General features: G+C 47.9%; 1 pseudogene; it reads left to right on the top strand.

The window, feature by feature from the left end:
• The first annotated feature begins 10,328 nt into the window (after positions 1–10,328).
• On the top strand, positions 10,329–10,834 carry LOC132419448 (large ribosomal subunit protein eL21-like; annotated as a pseudogene).
• Positions 10,835–14,742: the final 3,908 nt, after the last annotated feature.

Genomic DNA, 14,742 nt, shown 5'->3' with positions numbered 1-14,742 from the left:
GTCTCACAAGTGATTCAGAGCAGAGCCAAGACTTGAATCCAGGTCTCTTGACCCTAAACCTCAATGCTCTGAGCATGAGGCCTGTGGAGATGGAAGCTTCCAGGAAATATTGGCGGGGAGAATGAGAGGGGCAGGCTGCAGGCTGCTTAGAATTGTGACTGTTTTCCTCCTCTGGGTCCCGGGGCTGAAGTGAGGAAATTCCTCCATGAAGCAAAGTTGGATTGCCTCTTGGAGGCTTCTCTTCCTGTGTTTGGAAGGCTCTCAAGGCAGGAGGGAAGGGGAGCAGCTGGTGGGCATGTTCCTTGCGCCAGGAGAGAGCTGTAGGCGACTACTTATTTTCCTGTGTCCTCCTAGGGTTTCTTTTCTTTTCTTTTTTCTCTTAAAAGATTAACTTGAGAATTTAGTATCTTTTATCTATTTATTATTATTTTTTGGCTGTGTCACGTGGCATGCAGGATCTTAGTTCCCCTACCAGGGATCGAACCGTGCCCCTTGCAGTGGAAGCGCAGAATCTTAACCACTGGATCTCCAGGGAAGTCCCTCTACTAAAGTCTTGATTCAGGGCTTCAGTCTGATCTTGGATGGGCAAAGGGGAATTACAGGTAACTGAGGAGGGATGGCAAAGGGGGGCAGTAGTCCACTCCCAGAGCTGCCTGGTGGCAGCATGGTGCTTCGTGAGAACACCCTAAGGAAGGTGGGGAGGCTGTTTTGTGCCCAGCTCAGCCTGTCAATAAGCTATGCTGTGGTTGGATTGGCCCTTGTGGTTCTTATTATGATTGTAAGGCATCGTTCGGCAATACCCACCAGGAGACTCTGTAAAAAATAAAGGTTTATTACTTACAGGACCTGGAAGTTACATGACACACCTGGGGCCACACAGCAAGGCCTTGCGGGGCAGGGGTGGGGTAGAGGGAGAATGGGCCTGGGCTTTGCTTTTATCGGGGTCAACGGTGGAGGCCTAGGGTTTCAAGGACTCAATCTTTATTGGTGAATTTAAAACATAAGAGTGAGCAGAGAAAGACAAATATCATATGATATTGCTTATATGTGGGATCTAAAAAAATGGTACAAGGGAACATAATTACAACAGAGAAATAGATTCACGGATGTAGAAAACAAACTTAAGGTTACCAAGGGGGAAAGGCGGGGGGAAGGGATAAATTGGGAGATTGGGATTGACATATACACATTGCTATATGTAAACCAGGTAACTAATAAGAACCTACTGTATAGCACAGGGAACTCTACTCAATATTCTGTAATGACCTATATGGGAAAAGAATCTAAAAAAGAGTGGATATATATATATGTATAACTGATTCACTTTGCTGTACAGCAGAAACTTATATAACATTGTAAATCAACTAAACTCCAACACAAATTAATTTTAGGGACTTCTCTGGTGGTCCAGTGGTTAAGACTCTGCGCTTCCACTGTAGGGGGCAAGGGTTCGATCCTTGGTTGGGGAACTAAGATCTCGCGTGCCATGAGGCACAGCCAAAGAAACAAATTAATTAAAAAAAATAAAGTTTAATTATCAAGGGGGGAAAAAACCCCACAAGAGTGAGAATTTAAAGCATGGGAAGAGAAAAAACAACTGGCCCAAATGGTCAGTTATTGAAATCAACCAAGGTCTCTAAAACAAAGGCGCCTCAGTGGGAGGAGGTGGGCTGGGTCTTTACCTAGTCCTTTGGCTGGCAATGTGTTTATTCAAGATCCCCATCATTGAAGTGGATGCCTCTTTGAAGTGGCTGCCTGGGCAATCAAAGCTTAAGTCAGGCACTTGCATTACACAAAAGAAAAAACAAACAGACAAGAAACAACTGGCAGGATTTATACTGCAAAGGCCCTCCACAACTGGAACTATACGGACTAGGCACCCTCCCCGCATGCAGACTCTCCCCTCACTATCGGCTTTGAAGGGCTGGGGTGAGATTTTATTGAGGGAGCTGAAGCTGGTCTGCTGGGTGGGCTATAAGGGAGGGCGGAGGCACTAGTCCATTGCTGTCCATTTTGGACATCTTTCACTGGTTTAGGGAAGCAGGTTTGCCTCATCTGGGCTCCACGAAGGATGTACGTTGCACAACTCTGGGGAGCACCGGTCCCATTGTGCAGTGCACAACCTACACTCCTGTATGTGGCAGCCTGGTCTGGGAAGGAGGGGTGCCTGATTCAAGGCAAAACCAACCCAACACAGATCCCGGCTCTGGGAACTGAAAGGCTGGTCTTGGTCCACTTTAGTGACCAATTCAATTTCAGATTGAACTAGCCCACACTGAGCTCCTATTATGTGCCAAGCTCATAGTAGGTGATTTTTCTTATTCAAATCTCTCCATCTCCCAGTGTACTCTCTACTACATTTTGAATTTGAGGAAATTTACTTGCCTTATTGATAGAATGACCACATTTATGTTCTCAGGGCAGACGGTTCATTTTCAAAACTCAAAAGTCAGTTTTTCTTTGTTTTTGTTTTTTTGCGGTACGTGGGCCTCTCACTGTTGTGGCCTCTCCCTTTGCAGAGCACAGGCTCCATACGCGCAGGCTCAGCGGCCATGGCTCACGGGCCCAGTCACTCCGCGGCATGTGGGATCTTCCCGGACCGGGGCACGAACCCATGTCCCCTGCATCGGCAGGTGGACTCTCAACCACTGCACCACCAGGGAAGCCCCAAAAGTCAGTTTTGTAGCCAGGTCTGGCATGCAGTGTAGATTGCCTTTGTGCCTCTAAAGACAATTGAGACATTCAAGTTGGTACTCAAGAGCCTTTCTGGGGCCCCGTGGATGCTTCTTCTCATACTGATGACCCACAGGCTTCCAAGCAATCACTCAAAGGGTCCCTGGGCATTTGGCTCTTAGCTGGGTTAAGAAGGGCCTGTGATTCTGGGAGGTTCTCCTGCATCAGGGGCTGGGCTGCCTGCTGGAGTGGCCTGTGGAACTAGAAAGGACCTGGGTCTTGGGTTCAACTCTTAGCTCTCTTACCTACCAGCTATGGACCTTGGATAAATTTCTTGCAGTCTCAGTTTTCTTACTGTGAAATGGAGATGATAATACATGCTGTATTATATCATGAGGTTTACATGGAAATAAAAGGCACTGTTTATTGAGTACCCACTGTGTACCAGATCTGCTGAGCCCTTGACATTTGTCAGCTCATATGACTTGTACCTGGCACAAAATCCCCACTATTTGCTGATTGAATGAATAAACGCTTCCTCAGAGGGCCAGCTTCACGTGCAGGCCACCTGGGCACTTGCACAGGACCCCACACTAAGTTTAATGCTCTGCTGTTGCCATCTTGAAATGTTTCATACTTTTTGAGCAAGGAACCCTGCTTTTTTTAAGGTAAGAAGTAGATTTATTAATATCTTTTGTTGCAGGAAAATGGGGCACAAGAGGACGGTCAGGTCCCAGGTCTCGGGTGAGTTCCTGGGATGGGCCATCAAATAAGGGTCCTTGGCTTCACGCAGGGAAAGAGGACCCTGCATTTTGATTTTGCACTGGGTCCTGCAAATCATGTAGCTGGTATTGCCTCTCCATAAACCCTGTGGGACATGCCTAGTCTGCATTGTCATACCTATTCTACAGATGCATAAACTGAGGCATAGGGAGGCGAAACTACCTGCACAAAGTTTCCCAGCCTATAAAATGCAGAGCAGGGCCCCATTGTGGACCTCCACTAAATGCAGTTCGTTTCACTGGGGTGGTGGCCCTGTTGCTCTGGCCTCACGCCTGGGCTGGGCCTGGCAGTGGACAGGTTACAAATCCACAAATTGGAGTGGCCTTTCCTCCAGCTCTTAAAAGTCAGGGGTTTGGAGGATCTCACCAGTCTTTGGAAAAACTTCCAGTTTCTGACAAAGCAGTAAAAATGGCCTTCAGTCCGCCCACTCTCTTTCTGTCTTGTTCTGGAAGATGAGTGAGAGGTAAATGCGGGAGAAACAAGGAAGATGAACAAATGTCATGGAAAGTCAACAACATCTCCCTCACCAGTGTGGTCGAGGGGAGGAGGACACAGAAAAAGAAAGCCCCCCACCCCAGGCCTGGGGCCTCTGGGTGGCTGTGTCCACGGCTCTCCAAACAGTGCTGAAAATGAAAACTGTGGGACAAGCTGGTCCCCACTGCCTAGAACAAAGGGAGGCTGGTGTGTCTTAGTCACTGCTAATTTCTGGCAAATTACTGGCCTTGGGAGCAGGACTGCTTGTAAAGTTCTCAGCTGCTCTAAGCTGAAGGCAATGTATTCAAAGGGAAATAAGGGCCACATCTGCTGAGGTGATGGGGAGACAGGGAGCCTCTTACAAGCTCGTAAAGACGGTGCTGGAATCTTAGATGCACCTGCAACAGGCCTGGCACTCTCCTCAGCCCAGTTTTTATTCTTTTGGATTGGTTTGCAGAAGGATGCCCAGAAGGGTTTATGAGAACCTGGGACTGTGTGTATGGGTTCTTTAAAAAATAATAAAGTCCTCTACTACTCCCATGGCTGAGTGCATGTGATGTGGGAGTCGTGGGCGGGAGGAAATTGCAACTGGTTTTTTTCAGCCTGAGAGGGAGGGTGTTGGAACAGGTTCTGAAGGAGAGGAAATGCTCCGTTGTCTCTTAATTCCAATGATGCTGGATTCACACACAACACTCCAGCAGCTCAAGGCGAAAAGGGAGCTTCAGGTTGTAGGTGAGCGTTCAGGTTCACCAGCGTTCAGGAGCTTCAGGTTGTAGGTGAGCGTTCAGGTTCACCAGCGTTCAGGAGCTTCAGGTTCCAGGTCTCAGGGCTGGAAACCCTGCGAGGGTAAAAGGAGAGAAGGAAGAGGAGGTAATGCCTTTGCATCCTTGGGCCTCAGTTTACCCTTCTGTAAAATGGGATCTGGGAGCCCAGACTAGAATGGAGCTTGAACATTCTGGATTATGAACCTAGAGAAAAGGGGCAGGCAGGAAGAGGGGGTTATTCATGAGCCCTAATATGTACACAGAGCTTTACAGTTTATGAGCCTCTTTAAAGACATTGTCCATTTCTTCTTCTTCATTATCATCCTAGCAGACATACAGAAAAAGACATAAGCAAATGCAAAGTGTCATGGGTAATTCTAATTGTAATAAATTCTAAAGCAAACACCCATCTAGTGAACAACCCAGATCAAGACAGAATGAATGACAGAATGATGCCAGCAACACTAAGTGATCTTTCCCACTCACATCCCCTCCCATATACTACAGGCACTCATAGCTTTGCTTTTATGAAAATCATTTCTTTTTCTTTCTCTTTTGTTTTAGTTTTGCCACCGTGTATACATTCCTCAATGATAAAGTTTAGCCCTGCCTGTTTTTGAACCGTATATAAATGGATTCATACAGGACATGTTATCTGTGTCAGCTTCTTTTACTCAAAATCATGATTGTAACACTGGCCCATTTTTCCAGATGAAAAAAGGGAGCCTCGGAGAAGTTAAGTGACACATCAAAGGTCACATAACTAGTCCTGGCAAAGCTGGGCATGAAGCCACACCACCTGGTTACTCCGTTACCCAGATCAATCCGCTGGGGTTGCTAACGTCCGTTTCCAGCAATAGGGCAGAGTAGGTAATCCGAGAACAGAAGAGAGGCCCTTATGGCTGAGCCAAGGTCACGGGCCCTAGAGAAGGAGCCTCTGTGACCTGCTCTTCTCTGGCTTGTTCCTGTTTCACTTTTTTTTTCTCTATTGAAGCATAGTTGATTTACAATGTTGTGTTAGTTTCAGGTGTAGAACAAAGTGATTCAGTTATTTATATATATATATTCAATATCCTGTAATATATTCAATATATTCTATATATATATATATTCTTTTACAGATTCTTTTCCATTATAGGTTATTACAGGATATTGAATATAGTTCTCTGTGCTACACAGTAAATCCTTGTTTATCTGTTTTATACTCAGTAGTGTGTATCTGTTACTCCCAAACTCCTAATTTATCCCTCCCCGCCCTTTTCCACTTTGGTAACCATAAATTTGTTTCTGTGTCTGCGAGTCTCTTTCTGTTTTGTAAACAAGTTCATTTGTAGCTTTTTAAAAAAAGATTCTACATATAAGTGATATCATATGCTATTTGTCTTTCTCTGCTCCACTTCTTAATATATGAGTTAGGACAATTTATCAAAATAAACCCCTAAGTACCAGCGGGCAACAGTGAGCAATCTAAGCTAATGGAAACATAGATTTTTCTGAATTTCTTCTTCAAGAAAGCCTTGCATTTGCTCCTCATAGGCTTTGGCTCCTGAGGCTGACACAAACATAACATAAAATTGAGGCATTTTACAGCACCCAGATGCCCACAGGACTACATTTCCCAGCCCCTGCCTGGGCAGTTGTTCTTTCATGTTACCCCTGCCTTTGCTTGGCCCTTCAGGGTCATGCCAGAGGCCACTAAAGTCTTGAGAAATGCCCTCAGTTTCCAGCAGTGGCATAAAATGTTTCCTCATATTGTCTTAAGTGGGGCTCCTGGTGAGTCAGTTATATCCTAGACTGCAGAGAGGCTCCCGGGTTTTTGGAAGATATTTGCAGCTGGGATGAGACTTTGGGGAAGGGGGGATTCTTGGCTGGAGAGGGGAGATGGTGAAGGAGGAGAAATGAATATCTGAAGAAATTGGGCTGTGGGTATTCGGGCATGGAAATGGGGGCAGGGCAGCTTAGAAACACAATACAGGGGTCACAGTGCTCGGGGAGGGAGTGTCAGGTGAAGACAGGGCCCTTGCACAGACCCTGGCCTGGGGCGGCTCCTTCAAGGTGCTCATGACTGAGGCCCTTGATCCCTTCCAGGAAAGCACAGAACTATCTCCAGGAAGCCCCCAGCCTTGGGCAGAGGCATGAGCACTTGTCCAGGAGTCTGGGAGCACTCAGGATGTGCCCGGTCCTGTTGCGCGCACGCTCCCGTGTTAATTCATTTGAGACTTACAAGGACCCTACACTTTTTACTGGCATCATTACTTTATCATAAAAGGGAACGTGACGGTTCCCTTTTGACAGACGAGGAAAATGAGGCACTGTGAGGGTAAATAACATGCTTGAGTAAACTAGTGGTGGAGCTGGGATTTGAACCTTGGTATCTGACTTGATTTTTTTTAAATCTTAAAAAAATGAGGGGATGGGACCGGGCGACATCCATCGTCCCTCCCGGTCCACCATCACAAGGGCTGATGGTCTTGTCTGCTAACTTTATTGTGAAGTCTGGGGTCACGCAACGCAACAGAACAAACCTTACGAGAAGCAAGCAGCTTCGTAAAAGATGAGGCTGCCGGGCTGACCCGATTTCCTTCCTTGACATCATGCGATTATAAGAGAACAGGCGGGCTGGGGGCACATCCTGCCCGTGGTTTGTGCAGACCAGCCGTGAGCCAGCGGTCCCTTGAAGCTCCACTGTGTTCTGGGTCTCTCTGAACGAATCCTGCCCTGCCTCGCTCATGCAGCTAATGCTGGATGGGGGGGTCCTCACCTCCTCTGACCTCCCCACCTGCTACGCCAGCATGGTGCCAACTTGTACTCACAACCAGTAACGCCAGTGGTGGGGACTGAAGCTGGGCCTCTCTCATCCTTTCTCTGTGGGGTAACACTGGGTTGTCATAAAGTGGGGTCCGCCTAGATAGAGTGGGGAATCTAAGGCTTTCATTGGCCTGACTTGCTTGGGTGCCTGCTTAAGCAGAGAAGCAAAGATGAGCCACAGGGGGTGGCATTTAAGAGTCACCAGGTCGTTAGAAACAAACTGGTCCTGAGAGTCAGAGGGGAGAGACGTTGGCCCCAGCTCTGGGGGGAAGCTCTGAGTGACAGCATCGGGGAACCCCTGCTACCCACTCCCTGGACAGATGAGCAACTTGCCCAAGTTCATAGTGAGTGATGGTGGAACTGAGATTCAAACGGGATCTCTCAAGGCCAAGTCTGGGGCTCCAGCCACTTAACCTTTTCTGCCTTCACATCTGGTACCAGCTCAGGAAACCATATGCTCTGGTCATATGGGCTCGACACCCAGGAGGCCCCACCGCGCTGCCAACAAACATGAACGTGAGTTTGTCCCATCTCTACGGGAACCTCCAGTGATGACTCAGCACCTGCATGCTCTGAGTTCTTGGAGCTCCTCCATCCAGAAACAGAGAGCCTAGGAGTAACATGGCTGGCAGCTCTTGGAGTCGCTCCAGGCCAGGAGGGACACAGCCCGTCACGGGCCACCTTGGCAGCCTGTGCCGTTTCTCCGGGGAGTGGATTGATCCTGTGCTCTGCACTCTGTCTCTCCCAGTCCCCGTACACAGCGATACCACCAACCAACATTCACTACCCTTCACAGCAATCTAGTGAGGTTGATACATTACTGCACAACAGCATTTTACCGATGAGGAAACTGAGGCATAGGAAGGTTAATACCCTGCCTGTACTGGTTAAGTACAACTAGTCAGTGGGAAAGCCAGGATGGCAAACCCAGACAGCCTGGCTCCCAAGTCCATGCGCCCAATCACTGCACCCAGGTTATCCCTCCCTTCTCCTTTCTGGGGGAAATTCACTCAGCATCTCCTTTAAGAAGCTCCCCTCCTCCATTCCGTGAGGTGGGGGGAAGGGAGGGGCTGGCTGTCAGCCACCATGCCCTACCCACAGGGCGGACCCAATGCCCAAGCTGGGTCAATCAGGTTCTCTAGGCACAGGACTCTTTGCCTGAGTGACAAAGACATCTTGAGTCATCCTCACAGTGATGGCCCCCAAAAGCTCCTTTCTGACTGAGTTCTCTGGACCTGCCTTTGTTTCTTCAGCGTTTCTTTCACCACTGAGCTGTCCAGTTTCCTTCCAATAAATAGCATTTTTCCCCTGCTTGTTAGCCAGAATTAGGTTCTACAGTTCAAGAACCCTATGGGTATAACCACTGCAGAAATGACTTACCTTTCATTCCATATACATTTAGTAGGTGCCCAAACAGGCCTGCATTCAAATTTGAGCTCTGTACTTACTAGCAGTGTGATCCTGAGGAAGGGACTTCTCCGATCTGATCCTCACCCCTCTCATCTGATAAAGGAGGACATTACCTTGTAGAACAATTATACGGACAACATTCCAAGAAGAGGAAAACCCAGATGCAAAGGACTGGAAGTGAGCGAGTGTTTGCCTTTGACCACAGTGGCATTAATGGCCCTGTTCTACACCTCTCCCTGTGTCCATGCCCTTTGTCATGTGGCTTTGCAGTACCCTCCTTATTGTGGGTGGGAGGTACCTCCCTACCTCTTTACTCTGGGCTCAACTATGTGCTTTGGCCAATGGGATGACAGCAGATATGGCTCAAGCAGACACTTGATAAGGGCTTGCAGGACTGATTTTGCTTCCTCGTGCTACTACCATCACCTTCAGATGGACATACCCAGGTGAACCCACTGGCCTCAGGTGGAGGATGAGAGACACATGGAGCACAGCCATCCCCAGCTGAGCCTAGCCTAGATCCACGAGCTGCAGACTCATAAATTGGCCCAGCCAAGACCAGCAGAGCCAGTCAAGTTCAGCCTGGGTCAGCCACCCCCCAGCTGACTCACAGACATGTGAAAAAATCATTCATGATTGTTATCTGAAATGACTGAAATTTGGGATATTTTGTTATGTATCAATAATTAACTGCTACATAAACTGGTACGCAGAAGTGAACATAAATCATATGTAATGTTGTTTTTTGGGACTGGGTGGTGGGAATGAGTAAACTATTAGGGAAGGCTGAAAAAAAAGTAAGGAAATTGCTCTTGGAGGCTGGAAAAATGGCAATCCACATTATGTAATGCTGAATCCTTTAGGAAAACTGTTAGTAACTTGGGAGATAAAAAGTGTATCTAATAAACTCTTGGACTTGGGCAAAGAGATTTCTCAGCAGAGTATTGAAAGCATCAGTTGGCTTTTATGACTGTGTTTGATAAGGTACTACAAAAAAGAGACAAGCTCATAAAATAACTGCCTAGTTTGCAAGTAGTATTAGAAGCATGATAGAGAAGTTAGAATCTGTTCTGTTGCTGTGGCTTCTGGCACATGCTGTAGAATGGAATCAAAGAAAAAGGGAACCCACAAAGTTTTTAGGCAGAGTTATATTGACAAAACAACTCGTAGCCTGAATTAAAAGAGATGGAAATTGTTCAAAGTATAAAAAGACCTCTGGGTAGGAAGTAGTTTCAAAAGATTGCTTAAAGCCTATATTTTATAATGCCTTCAGAAGTAGCCAGTGATGGTGATAGAAAAGGAAGGACATCTCAGAGGCTGGAGCAAGAGCCATAGAGAACAATGGGGAGAGAACCTTTCTTAGAATGCAGATCTTGGAGCCTTTCGGCCGGAACCGCCATCTTCCAGTAATTTGTCAAAATGACCAATGCAAAGGGAAGGAGGAGGGACACCTGCTACATGTTCTCTAGGCCTTTTAGAAAACATGGAGTTGTTCCTTTGGCCACATACATGTGACTCTACAAGAAAGGTGATATTGTATGTATCAAGGGAATGGGCACTATTCAAAAAGGAATGCCCCACAAATGTTACCATGGCAAAACTGGAAGCGTCTACAGTGTTAGGCAGCATGGTGTTGGCACTGTTGTAAACAAGCAAGTTAAGGGCAAGATTCTTGCCAAGAGAATTAATGTGCATATTGAGCTTTTGAGCACTCTAAGACCCGAGATAGCTTCCTGAAATGTGTGAAGGAAAATGATCAGAAAAAGAAGGAAGCCAAAAAGAAAGGTACTTGGGTTCAACTGAAGCACCAGCCTGCTCCACCCAGAGAAGCACACTTTGTGAGAACCAATGGAAAGGAGCCTGAACTGTTGGAGCCCATTCCCTATGAACTCATGGCATGATGGGTGTAAAGAAAATAAGGGACCTGGACTGTACAAGTGTTTCTCTTAACTGAGTAGAAGTGTTGTGTCCCCTCCCCCAAAGAAATATTTAAAGCACATTTTAATTGTGTCCAGATTCAGTGGGTGATGTCTTTACTTTCCAAATTTAGTAGTTTTTCTTCCTGAAAGATGTGAGGTAGTTTGCTGTGCAATATACTCCACTGGTGAATAAACTGCCAATTATAATTTATATATATATTAAAAAAAGAATGCAGATCTTGGAGCTAATCAAGGAATGTTACCTATCCCCAAGGTTGTGGTAGCTGGAAACGTTTTCCCAGCAGGATTTCAGAATTGCTATGGACCAGTGACTGGTATGGACCTCCTTCTTCCCCTGTTTGAATAGGAATGTTTATTGCAGATGTCCTGTCCCTAGCTTACCATTATATGTTGGAGGTATGGGAGATGGATAACTTGCCCAGAGGTCTTGGATCAAAAGGAGCTGTATCTGGACTGATGTAGATCATGAGAAAGTAGATTTTGAGCTTGATGCCACTGGCTGTTTCTCAGTCTTGCAATGGGAGTGATTGATTTTTGCATGTGGGAAGGATCTGAGTAATTGAGGTTGAGTGTAGGGTGCAATAGGTTGATTGCCTTAATGGACCCAATTCTTCACCCCTGCTGTATCCACATCATTTGCCATGTAAATTGGCAGTGCCCTCTTACTGTGGGGAGGAAGCACTTCCCTACCCCTTGACTCTGGGCTCCTATATGACTTGCTTTGGCCAATGGGATATTAGCAGAGCTGACACAAGCAGAGTCCTGACAAATGCTTACCTGATGGGGTTCGTCCCCTTGCGCCTCTGACATCACCATCAGAAGGCTGTGCTCAGGCCAGCCTAGTGATCCACGGAGGAGGATGAAAGACACATGTGGCAGAGCCTCTCCCAAGCTGGGCAACTGCAGACTTATGTGTGAGTTCACTCAAGACCCACAGGACCATCCAGCCAACTCCAGTCAATCCACAGAGACATGAAAAATAATACGATTGCTGTTTCGAGCTTCAGAGATTTGCAGCGATATTTTTATGCAGCAGTAGATATCTGATATAGCAACAAAGTGGAGTTTTTCTCCACGGGAGGCTGCTAGCCACACATGAAGACCAAATGAACCCCTTCCCTTGTAAGACTTCTCCAATACTAATCATGATAACAATAACAAAAGCTATCACTTACTGAACTCTTATTTCCAGGTCGTGTGAGAAGGGCTAGATGCATCATCTCGCTGAATTCTTACAACAGCCCTGAGGGTTGGTTATGATTATTTCCATTTTATAGATTAAAAAAACCCCAAACCCCCCCCCCCCCAACCCCGGGGCTCAGAGAGGTTAAGAAAACAGGCTGAGGTCACACAGATAGTAAGTAGTACAGTTTGGATTCAACCTCAAGCTAGTCTAACTCCAAAAGCTATGACATCTAGTCAGGCACAGGCACTGTAGTGAATGGGGTTGGTTTCAGGCCTGCATTCTCCAGGCTGCCCTATGGATCACACAGCATTTGTTGGTTTTGTTTTCCCAACAGACTTTAATGTAAGAAATTATTTGAACAGGTGCTGGAGAATTGAAGAAGTGAAACGGGGGATATGAGCATAACACAGAGGTAGAAGCCACAGCTGTCATCACCCTTAAATCAGGGAACAGAGGGAAGAGGTGGAGTTATCAGAACTTTGCAGCTGGGACTCCATTTTCTGGGGAGGAGCCCTGTCTGGCAGGTGCTGGTGCCTCTGATGGGCAGAGCTCATTTCTGACATGTGAACAATGTCAAGAGCATCAAGGAACATAGCTGGCTGGTTGGGGAAGGACTGGGTTATCCAGTCTGGAACCCACTTTGCTCCAGACATAAAGAAGACACCCAAGGAGAAGGAACGACACCAGGGAGAAGATGGGGCTTGGATTAGGCATCAGAAGATGGGGATAACTGAAGAAGAGATCTAAGGGAAGGAAACACTCACCCAAGTTCCTGGGGCTAGGATGGGGGCAGGGCTGAGACTGAACACAGATCCAGGTGTGCACACTTCCCACACTGCCCTGGGGAGGGACGCACCCCTGGAACTTCCTGCCAAGGCTCCAAGCATGGGCTTGTCCACCCTCTGACATGATGATAGTGGTCATGTGTGCTGGGGAGGGCAAGTGACAGTGGCCCTCTGAGTTGGAGTATGGGGGCCACAAGCATGGTCTTTGCAGCCAGATGGTCTGGGACTTAATTCTCCCCTCTGCCACCTAGTAGCCATGTGACCTCAAGCAAGTCACTTAACCTCTTTTATTTTTATTTATTTATTTGCGGTACGCGGGCCTCTCACTGTTACAGCCTCTCCCGTTGTGGAGCACAGGCTCCGGACGCGCAGGCTCAGCAGCCATGGCTCACGGGCCCAGCCGCTCCACGGCACGTGGGATCTTCCCGGACCGGGGCATGAACCCGTGTCCCCTGCATCGGCAGGCGGACTCTCAACCACTGCGCCACCAGGGAAGCCCAACCTCTTTTATTTTTAAACTTTTTATGTCAAGAGAATTTTAGATTTACAAAAGACTTGCAAAGAGAGTTCCCACATACTCTTCACCCAGCTGCCCCTGATGTTAGCATCTTACATTCATCCCAAGAAAGAAAGGAACACTGGTACATTACTGTTAACTGAACTCCAGACTTTATTCAGGTATCTCCAGTTTTTCCACCAATGTCCTTTCTCTGTTCTGGGACCTAATCCAGGATACCCTGTCACACTTAGACTTCTCCTCTCTTTGCTTCAGTGTCCTCATCTGTAAAATGGGGCGATGGTCATGATGGCACCTAGAATCCTTGTCCTCTTGTGAGGATCAAGTGATGGGTCACTGATGCATAGCACTGAGGTGGTGCCTGGCACAGGGAACTGCTGTATCAGCGTAGGTCATGATTATAACGCTTAAGACCAAGTGACGCCTTTTCCTGCCTTCTGGGAGCGTACCCTGGAATGCCAGCCGGAGCCCCTACCACTCACTCAGCACTCAGGTTCCTTTGGAAACCCCTGGCAGTTAGGTGGGTGACAGCGAATCCCAGATACCATCACTGAGACCCAAGTGGTGGGAATCCATGCCGTCCAAATCCAGCAACTGCACTCTTCAGCCCGAGCTCACTGCCCCGCAATGATCAATTCTGTAGGAATTTCACAGGCTCAGCGTTTGAGGCGTCCCACACATACTGTGGGAAGAGAGATCGGGACACAGAGCTGTCTCAGAAATAGGAGAAAGAGGAGCAAAAATAGGAACCCAGGGAGAGGGTGGGCAGCAGAGCATCATCTGGGCCAGCCTGAGACCCTCCTTTTCAAGTCACAATGCCACCCGCAAGCCCTCGCTGAGTGCCCGGTGCTGGCCAGGCTCTGGGAGGACAGCATGACAGCGAGCGCACATGAAGGTGCCGTCCGAGGCCACCTTCTGGGAGCCTCCCGCTGCCTCTGGGTTCTGGAGGCATCCTCCTGGGAAGGCCGTGATGGCCTGGTTGGGCATTTCTGCAGAAGCATCAGCTGGGTAGAAGTAAAGGGGCGGGGAGGGGAGCAGAGAGGAGATAACACGCGGCCAAGGCAAGGGGCGATGTGGCGGACTGGAGGGAGAAGCGTGCGTATGCGATTCCCCATGAGCTAGGCTGTATGTTCAAATGCCCAGGGGCACCAAACCTGAGGGGAGCCCAGCAGGAGAACAGCGCGGAGCGGGCTCGGCCTGCCCGGGAAATTGTTGCATGGCTCTGCATTATGCTGGGAAAAAGAGGGAGTCTGGGTTTGTGACGACCAAGGGAAGAAGACTGGAAGCTGCCATGCATCACGCCTGCTGTGGGCCCTGAGGCTGACCTCCGCTGTCAGCCACCCTCCCTTCTAGCTACCCCGGAGTAGGGGTTACAGAGGCTCAGAGAAATTAGCTGATTTGC

The sequence above is a fragment of the Delphinus delphis genome, chromosome 2 (genome assembly GCF_949987515.2).
Source record: "Delphinus delphis chromosome 2, mDelDel1.2, whole genome shotgun sequence".
NCBI lineage: Eukaryota > Metazoa > Chordata > Mammalia > Artiodactyla > Delphinidae > Delphinus > Delphinus delphis.
This window is presented reverse-complemented; position numbering and strand designations above follow the sequence as displayed.